This window comes from Propithecus coquereli, unplaced genomic scaffold (genome assembly GCF_000956105.1).
Source record: "Propithecus coquereli isolate 6110/MARCELLA unplaced genomic scaffold, Pcoq_1.0 Scaffold5, whole genome shotgun sequence".
Taxonomy (NCBI): Eukaryota; Metazoa; Chordata; class Mammalia; order Primates; family Indriidae; genus Propithecus; species Propithecus coquereli.
This window is the reverse complement of record NW_012150840.1, coordinates 11,684,227-11,693,349: the sequence shown is the minus strand read 5'-3', so window position 1 is coordinate 11,693,349 and position 9,123 is coordinate 11,684,227. Positions and strand designations below refer to the sequence as shown.

The window sequence follows — 9,123 nt, the reverse complement described above, 5'->3', positions numbered from 1 at the left end:
TTGACTCACCCGCACGGGGGATGAGCTTTTTGTTAGACACCAACCGTGAGAGGGGATCTCAAACGATGCCTTCACAGAGCACTTTCTTTTCTCTTTTCTTGGACATCACCCTCAATGCATGATCCATTAAAAAAATAAAAAAGATAAAAATTATATTTCTTCAAAATTAAAAATTCTTTTTCGGAGAAAGAAAATTCTTTTTCAGATTAAGAAAATAAAAGAAAAATAAGATGTAGACTGGGAAAATTATCTGTAAATCACATATGCAACAAAGAATTTGCATTCAGAATATGTTTAAAAAAAAATTCTGAAAACTCAACCAAAAGAAATAACCCAATTAAAAAAATGGGCAAAAATTTGGACACTTCATCAAAAAGGATATATAAATGGCAAGTAAGCACATGAAAAAAATGTTCAACATCATTAGCCATTAGGGAAGTGTAGATTAAAACCACAATGAGGTAACACCATACATCTACCAGAATGGGTGAAATAAAAAACGCTGACAACACCTAGACAACGGCAAGTGCTGTTGAGAGCACCACATACCTGAAACTCTCATACACTGCTGCTGGGAATGCACAATGATACAGCTACTCCGGAAAATGGCCTGAAAGCTCCTCAAAAAGTTAAATGTACACCTACCAGGTAATCCAGAAATCCCACTCCTGGGGATTCAGCCAGGGGAAGGGAAAGCATACGTCCCTACAAAGACTGCAACACAAATGTTCATAGTAGCCTTTTTGTGATACCCCCAAACTAGAACAACCCAAATGTCCTTCAATGGGACACGATAAATAAACTGTAGTTCATTCATTCGAAGGAATCCTATTCGGCAATTAAAAGGAATCAACTATCTATACCCACAACAACTTGGATGAATCTCAAAGGCATTTTATTGAGGGAAAAGAAGCCAGCTTCAAAAGATGATCTACTGTACGCTTCCACATAAATGACATCTTCCCAGAGAAAAAACTACAGGGATGGGGAGCAGCCCAGTGTTAGCCAGGAGCTGGAGGTGGGGAGAGATGGTATACCATGGGGAAACTTTTTGAGGAGGTGAATAGTTGTGAGGGTGGTTATGCAAATCTATACATGTGTTAAAACTCAAAGAACTGTACACCAAAGAAAAAAGGCAATTTTACTTCAGTTAATTTTTTTAAAAAAACCAACAAAAATACCTCATATTTATAATAACACTTCTTATAAATAACTTACGTAAATGCAATACTGAATATTGCCACAGAAATGAGTTTTAAAGATAACGTAACAATGCAGCATTATTTAAACTAAGTTTATTTAGAAAATATTTTAAAAGACACTGCAAAATTGTTAAATTAAATGCTCGGCCACAAAAATCGGACTGTTTAAAAGCAAGAATGCTAATATTCAGCAGAGCCCAACGGTTCTAGTCGTTTTGACTTCTGGCTTTTGAGATGTTGATGTTACAAGCAGGTGAGTCACCCGGGAAACAGATGCATGAGCTTGGAGTCATCCAGAGTTTGTCCACTACGGTCCAGACCCGTCTCTGTCACCACGGGGCTTCACACGCCTTCTCCATGTCCTCAACAGGAAGCACCCAACGCACATACAGTTTGTTTTAAAACTCGAAGTGTGTGTACATAAAAGGAAAAGGTCACGGTCACCAGTTCCACTGGGAGCATCTGCACTGCGTCGCCACGACCACCACAATTGTGGTGCCTCCACAACGTGCCCGAAACTGACCTGACTTTGTGTAAACCTCCTGCTAGAACAGAGCCCTCCTCAACAGGGCACGCGAACGGGAAGAAAAGCTCTCAATTGCACTGTTAAACTGAAATGATCCTGCCCAGGCTCAAAGTGCTATAAAATTGTTCCCTAAGCCATGTCTCTGCACGCTCTCTGTCCAACTGCTGTTAGTCTTCTACTCCCTCAAAGCATTTTTTACTGAGTCATTTTTGCCTTTTTCAAAGAAACCCACTAACGGCCACTAAAAGGGTAATACAGACGCTGCCCTTCTCCCACTCTCACTCACTGCTCCTTCCCTTTTTCAAGTATGTCCTACATGCTTAGCACTGGCCATTCAATGACACAAAATAATCACAAATGTGTTCCTTTAAAAGAATTTTTTAAAATAGAATTTTTGTTTTAATGGAGAAGCAAGCTATGGGTAATTGTATTTTTCACCTCCATTTTTCTCTATTTTCCAAATGTTCCCAATACTGAAACATCAAGCTATGGGAAGAATTCCTTTCCTCTACTCCTGACATAAATTTGCCATAAATTATGACAGTGACTACTGTATTCATTTTTAATACTCCTGGGGAAATCGTCCTCTTTGAAGGCATTATCTACTCCTTCATCATCACCACCAAAAAAGGAGTCGGGAGGAGATACACAAAACTTTCAGGTAACATTGTTCTCGCCAATTAATACAAAAATAATTCAGTTACAAACATAAGGAGAGTCTGGTTATGTTTAAACGGGAGAGACTGCTGCTTGATGTGTTTATCTTGCTGGAGAACAGGACGCAGGAACAGATGAGCATTTAACAAGCTTGCTTTGATTATAATATTTCAGGCCTAAAGTATATGCTACATCATTCTTTAGAGAGTGGTACTCCTTGGGGTTCTGTCAGACGTGTACTTAAAAATAATCACCTGGCTGCACATGACCGAACCTTGACTCACCCGCACGGGGGATGAGCTTTTTGTTAGACACCAACCATGAGAGGGGATCTCAAACGATGCCTTCACAGAGCACTTTCTTTTCTCTTGTCCAAGATGCTATTTCTATTAGTCTTCATGGTCAGCAAAGACATTCTACATTCAGAAGAACATCAACAGAATTTCACATACTCACACACACCTGCACACACAAAATTTTCTTAAGAAAACTCATTCATTTTACATGACTTAGAGCCTGAAATTTAAGGGTTTTTTTCAGGCTGGAATACATTAGCAATGCCCACTGGCAAAAATGCAAGTTAGAAAATCAGGACTAAGAATGTAACTATAAATAGCCAAGGGAAGAAAGGAAAAGCTGGAAGCTATTAAGTGAAGCCCATGATACCAAGTCAGGGAGAGACTGGGATGGGTTCCCAGGCACTGATAGCGGGTGCACGACACAGAAGTCGACACCTAAACAATCACAGGGGTGGACTGAGATGACTCTAGGAATCCCTTCCAATGAGACAATTCTCGTTCCATAATTTTGGTGCAAGACTGAGACCTTTTTATATTATGAGTTCCTTAAAAGGCTCTGTCTTCTTTACCACCCTGGCACAGTGCCTGGACCCAAGACATACTTCCACAGTTGCAGAATAGAAGGAATAAAAAAAGAAAGTGAACTGCATGCAAAAGGTGCCACCTCCAGCAGGCATTACCCACTGGTCCACTGAAGCACTCAGCATGCTGCTCTCTTGGCCAATGCACAATCTCCTCCACTTTGGAGGATTTTTGTAACTGCACTATAATTTCACGAAGGAGAACTGATTCTCTTAGAAAAAATTCACTTTTCAGCTAACTTTATAGTTGACAATAGCTTATACTGGGTGAAGTCTTAGCTTTGCCAATTTTTTAATGGCTCATTTGTATTTGCACTACCAACATTACCTTCAACCCACGGTTCTCCACAAGAATCTTTTAAAGCCAAGTGTCAATTTTGTAGCTGTTGCTTTAATTAAAACAGGTCAACATAATCTGAAAGTCCAGCATACCACAATAGGCTGAGGGCAAACGGGGAAGTGAGGGACCTCAGCACTATGGAAGGCCCACACAATCCCTGGGGCAGCAGTGTTCTAAATGGGACACTTGCCATCTGACAGAGGACCCCAGTGGGGATCCCAGTTTCAATCCCAATATTAAATATTAGTAAACTTTAGCTTATTTCTTAGAACAGCTTAATGATAGCTCTAACGTCTTCTTCCTGAACTGCAATAAATGCACTCATTTTGGAAAACACAGCTCTGGGCTCCTTCTGATAACATTTCTGTTCTCAAGTTACTTTTTTTCTCTCATTACTTTGAGCGCATCACCCAACTCCTTCACATTTTAAAAGTACCATTATATAAGAGAGAAGCCCAGAATTACTTTCCTGTTTGAAAGACAGACTTGAACCTCATTTAAGAACTGTCCTCTATCCACAAGTAGTTCCTCACTCAGAACTGTTAAGGCAGAGTCCCACTACTCCTTCTTTCCACACCTAACTTTCCTGAAGAAAAGACCAGAGAGCAGTGCCAGGAACAGAAAGACCAATAAATTTAGAATCAGAAAATCTGGGTTCAAATTCTGCCACTACAAGCTGTGTAATTTGGGGTCACGGAACAAACTTGAGACTGTTTATTTATAAAATGAGGAAAATTCTACTTTGTTCCACTATTTTGGTTATAATAAAGATTAATAACAATTATAAATGATTAATAGTGATTATGAAAATTAAAAGTAATTTTATTTCTATATATAAATATATATTTTATAATCATCTTTAATATATATAGGAGAGGTGATTTTATGTCTATATGTACATTAAATTAAAGGTATATATTTAATTATAAATAATTATTTATACGGTTAATATATGTATAGTATTTATATTTAATATATATTAATAAATATTAATGTATTTAATTATAAATAATTAATAATTATTAAGGCTAAAGCAACGTGTACTGTTTTCATTCATGTTCTCTCACAGTGAGTCATGCTATGAGGCACCAACACTCAACAGCAACCAAATTCAAAAGGCCTCTTTTTAATGTTCCAAGTCATCTATTATTGTAATAAAGATACCATGTAATTATTAATAGAAAAATAATATCCATTTAAAGTGGAAATTAGAAAATTTAAAATAAGTATGAAACATAAACTCAAAGCCACCCATAATCACACCACTCAAAGACAAACCCTATTGTGATATAGTTTTAAAAATTGGGATCATACCAGGTAAAATATTTTGTATTCTTTGTGATTTAACATTATACTGTGCACATTTCTGCATGTTGTTTAATGTTCTTCAAATATCGGATGTTGAATCACTGTGTAACAATTCTCCATATGTACATGCCATAATTTTACCATTTCTGCACTATTTGACATATAGTTTGCATTAAATTTTTATGTTAAAAATGTTAAAGTAATAAACATCCTTGGATACAAATTTTGGGGAACCTAAAAAAAGTTTCTATAGAATAAAGTCTCAGAAGTGGCATTAGCAAGACATAACAATTTGAAGGCTCTTGGTACATACTATAAAATAGGTTTTTACAAAGTTCATACAGTAAAAACTCACTTAACCAAGATAATAGGATGATAATTGGTTTGGAAATTGAAAAAGCTTGTTTAAGCAGAGAACCATAAACACTATATATCTTAGATGTTTTATTTGAAATTAACATGCTACATATAGTCCGCAAACTCAAGGCCATTTCTAAGAATAATCAGTGTCCAGACTAATTGTTAGGCTAGTCATTCTTACACAAACCACACCCAATAAAGGATCATCACAATTTCTAATATCGCTTTTTCATTAGAGCAGAGAACAACTCAAACAGCCTCAAGAAGGAACCCGATGAATTTAATTATTCCCCCAATCTTTTATAGTGACCATAATCACACGTAACATAACAGTAGTTTTCCTCCCGCTTTGGAGGCTTGTTTCTGGAGGCCTTCCAAAGCATTTAGCATATATTTGTAGAAAAATAATACTCATATTTAATCAGATTACATAACATTTCAATTATGCAATTATAGTAACAAGTACTACTGAAAAAAAAACAGGCTTTGCTACAATCAAAACTGAATCTTGAAAAAAAAAAAACAAAACTGAATCTTGATCAACATTCAAGTCAACCAGCTGACCCAGAAGGACGGCTAGATGGTGGGAGTCTAGATGGTGGCTGCATGACCCTAAGCACTGAGGGTGTCGTAGGTGTCCATGTGCTTGACAGGAGGGGGAGGAGGTCACTGAAGAGAGCTCCCATTTCTCAGCACCTTGCAGTGAGTCTTACTGTTCTAAAATGTATTTGTTAAACCTTATGTATATATGCAGTATGAACTTAAACAGACACAGGTACAGGTGGTCCCTAAACTTAAAGGAAGAGCAGGCCACATGTTAGTGTTTAACACAGACTTGCTCAATGGAAGCCAAGAACAACCGACCAAGATCTCTCTCCTATTCTCCTTCTCTCCCAGACCTGCAAATGTTGGACCCTGAGCTTGGTCTCCAGCACTCCTCTCTTTTCTATCTAAATTCAATCACCAGCGGATCTCATCCAGTCCCAAAGTTTTACATACCATCCATACAGGGAATACTCTCAAATTTAAAACTCTAGATAACATCTCTCCCAAGCCTGTCAAACTTAACATGGCACCCCCAGCCCCTGAACGCTCCATGCACCAGGCCAACGGCCACCACCACCATCCACACAGCCCCTCAGGCCAAACGGCTAAGGTGTCCTGGACTTCCCCATTCATAACTCCACACCCAATCTAACAGTAATTCCTGCCACCTCTCTATGTGCTTTTCAGTGTTTCCCTGTCCCCTCTCCTTAAATGTAAACATCTAGAGGGAAAGGACTCTGCCTTGTTTGCAGCTGTGCCTCCAGCCCCTAAAGCAGTCCCTGGCATGTGATAAATCCTTAATTCACGCTGTTGAGTGAAAAACCCTCCTAAAAAGCTTCAGACTCCTCTGGGAAGTTTTCCATATATAGTTAGAAGACTAGGAGAAAATTTTCAAACACCTTTTAAGTTACACAATATCCACAGCTTAGGAGTGACAACAGACTCCTGCCCTGACGCCCTCATTTCACGGACATGGACCCTAATGTCCAGAAAGTTGACATGATTTAGTCATGATCCCAAGAACACAGAGCTATAACATCCAACAATGCACAGGCAGCCCCACCAGACAGTCACCTACCGAGACCCCACTCCTTTTGCTACACATACAAGACAACAAATCCCAAAGTCACTGGAGGAAGCTATTGCTGCTAACTTCGCTTCCTTCTTTTATAAACTTCTCCCTGTCAGGATCTACTATAAATTTCCGGGAGAGAGGGAAAGAGAGACAAGCTGGGTGTCTGTCATTTGGTAATCATCACCCGGTTTCACATTTACTGTTCAAAGGTTCTGTATTAAATGTAGTAACATAAGGCCCCATCCAAAGCTCTCCAAGGTAAACTTCCTGCTGGTGTGGAGAAATGGTATGTCGCAGATTTAATCATTTCCCTGTCTCAATCTGAATACCCGGGTAGTTACAAAGCTCCTAGAATTTCTTCATTAAGCTCCTCTGACACATGGTGAGGGGTCTCCCAAGCACCACCAGCCCCACCTCGACCCAGGCTGCTACCACAGGCGCAGGTCCAGGCCCGGCTGAAGCAATCGGAGTAAGCCAGGTCTCCCTTCAGCCCTGTCCCCACTCACACGACTGTGTCGTCCTCTGGGTCAGGATTGAGCATGACTTATAAACTTATCCAATGCTTAATCAAAGTTCTAACTTCGATTTGTTTGTTTTCATTAGAAACCACTAATCAACACTTGAAAATTAACGAAATTGTTTTTCCACAAACATCACTTCATCTACTCATAAACACCGCCCCATGAAGTATACAGCAACATCACCTTCCTCGTTTTTCTTGAGAATGTGGATGAAAAGGGGCCCAATGCCATACCGTAGTAAAGTCCAGACTACACCAAAGTCCTTCAGAACGAAACTCCTTGCTCTTTTGTCCACGCTAACTACACAGCCTCTTGGGAGAAAGTTGCATTAGCATGAACATGAGCCATCTCTGCTACAACTAGCAGAGAGCGTCATTCATTACTGCTCGACACTGTCCTTGATACAGAGAGCTAGAGCTGGGGGGCGGGGGGGGGCATGTGGATAGGTTAAGAAACATAAAGCTTTCGACCTCTAGGAGCTCTCAGTGACTGTGGGGGGAGGGGAGGGGAGGAATGACAGGATAAATGCATAGCAGGTAAAAAAAAAATAATGGGAGAAAGAGAAGACAGTGTTGTCCACTAATATCTGTACTGTACTTCATAGTTTGAAGAGTTTTTGTGTGGATTTAGCACCCTCAAGAATAATAACTAAACACTAACGTTATGCTGGAGAAGCTGGGGTTCAGTTTAGGAGGTTGGCGATAGTGTTCTGGAGATGAGACTGGAGTGGACCCTGAAGGATGGGGTGCGGTCTCAGAGAAACTGAGGTGGGAGAGAGGGCATTCCAGAGCATTCCAAATGAGCACCTGCCACAAGGGCTTGGAAATGGAAAAAGACGTGGAGAATCAGGAAACTGGGCTGGAGCACTTGGTTTCCAGTGTGGAGTTACAAGAGCTACAGATGAAAACAAGAAAGACAGTTAACCAAAAACAGGGGGGCTCAGAACTCATCTAAATGAATGACTAGCCCTGCAAGGAAACAATGAAAATAATGAGCTTTCTTTCAGAGAGAGAAGAGGTTCTCACAGATACAAAGCTAAGACTTTTCATGATGCATTATGTGTACTGCTTTATGTGTATCACACACATATGTATGCTTTATGTATATTGTGCTTTCTGTCCTCCAAGATCAAAATTCACCTTTTATACTACTTCATCCTCTCTGTATTTATTGCAAAAGATTAAGATCTTTTTACTTGCACATTGCTATAATATTTTGATTTATATATATCTCCTTTTTGGTACCTATTTCAATATGGGTCAAGCTTTTAAAATAGGGACCGTGCCTTTTATTTCTTTTGTGTACCCCTCAGAGAACCTAGAACAATATTCATCATGAAAGTCAACCTACAAATATCATTGATGGATTAGGAAATCAAAGACCAACTTTAAAAGAATTGGAACTGATTATAGGAGAATCCCTTGTAACACACACACCCCTACCTTTTTCTCCCTTTACTGTCTTACTTGTCCTTACCATGTGCCAGGCACTGTTCACTTTATGTGTATTAATTTGTATAATCCTCTTAACAACTGCACAGGTGCACACTATTATCACTGTTACTATCATTCCACAAAGGAGGACATTTAAGCACGAAGAGGTTAAGTGACTTACCCAAGGTCACAACTCTAGTAAGTGACAGAGGCAAGATTTGAATACAGATAATCTGGTGCCAGAGTTATGCGTTAAACCTCTACACATGATATTG

At 39.3% G+C, this 9,123-nt stretch overlaps 1 protein-coding gene across 1 annotated transcript in view; it reads right to left on the bottom strand.

Annotated features, from left to right (window-relative positions):
* Positions 1 to 9,123, bottom strand: part of SIPA1L1 (signal-induced proliferation-associated 1 like 1) — a 412,284-nt gene that overhangs the window by 256,781 nt on the left and 146,380 nt on the right. The window lies entirely within an intron of this gene.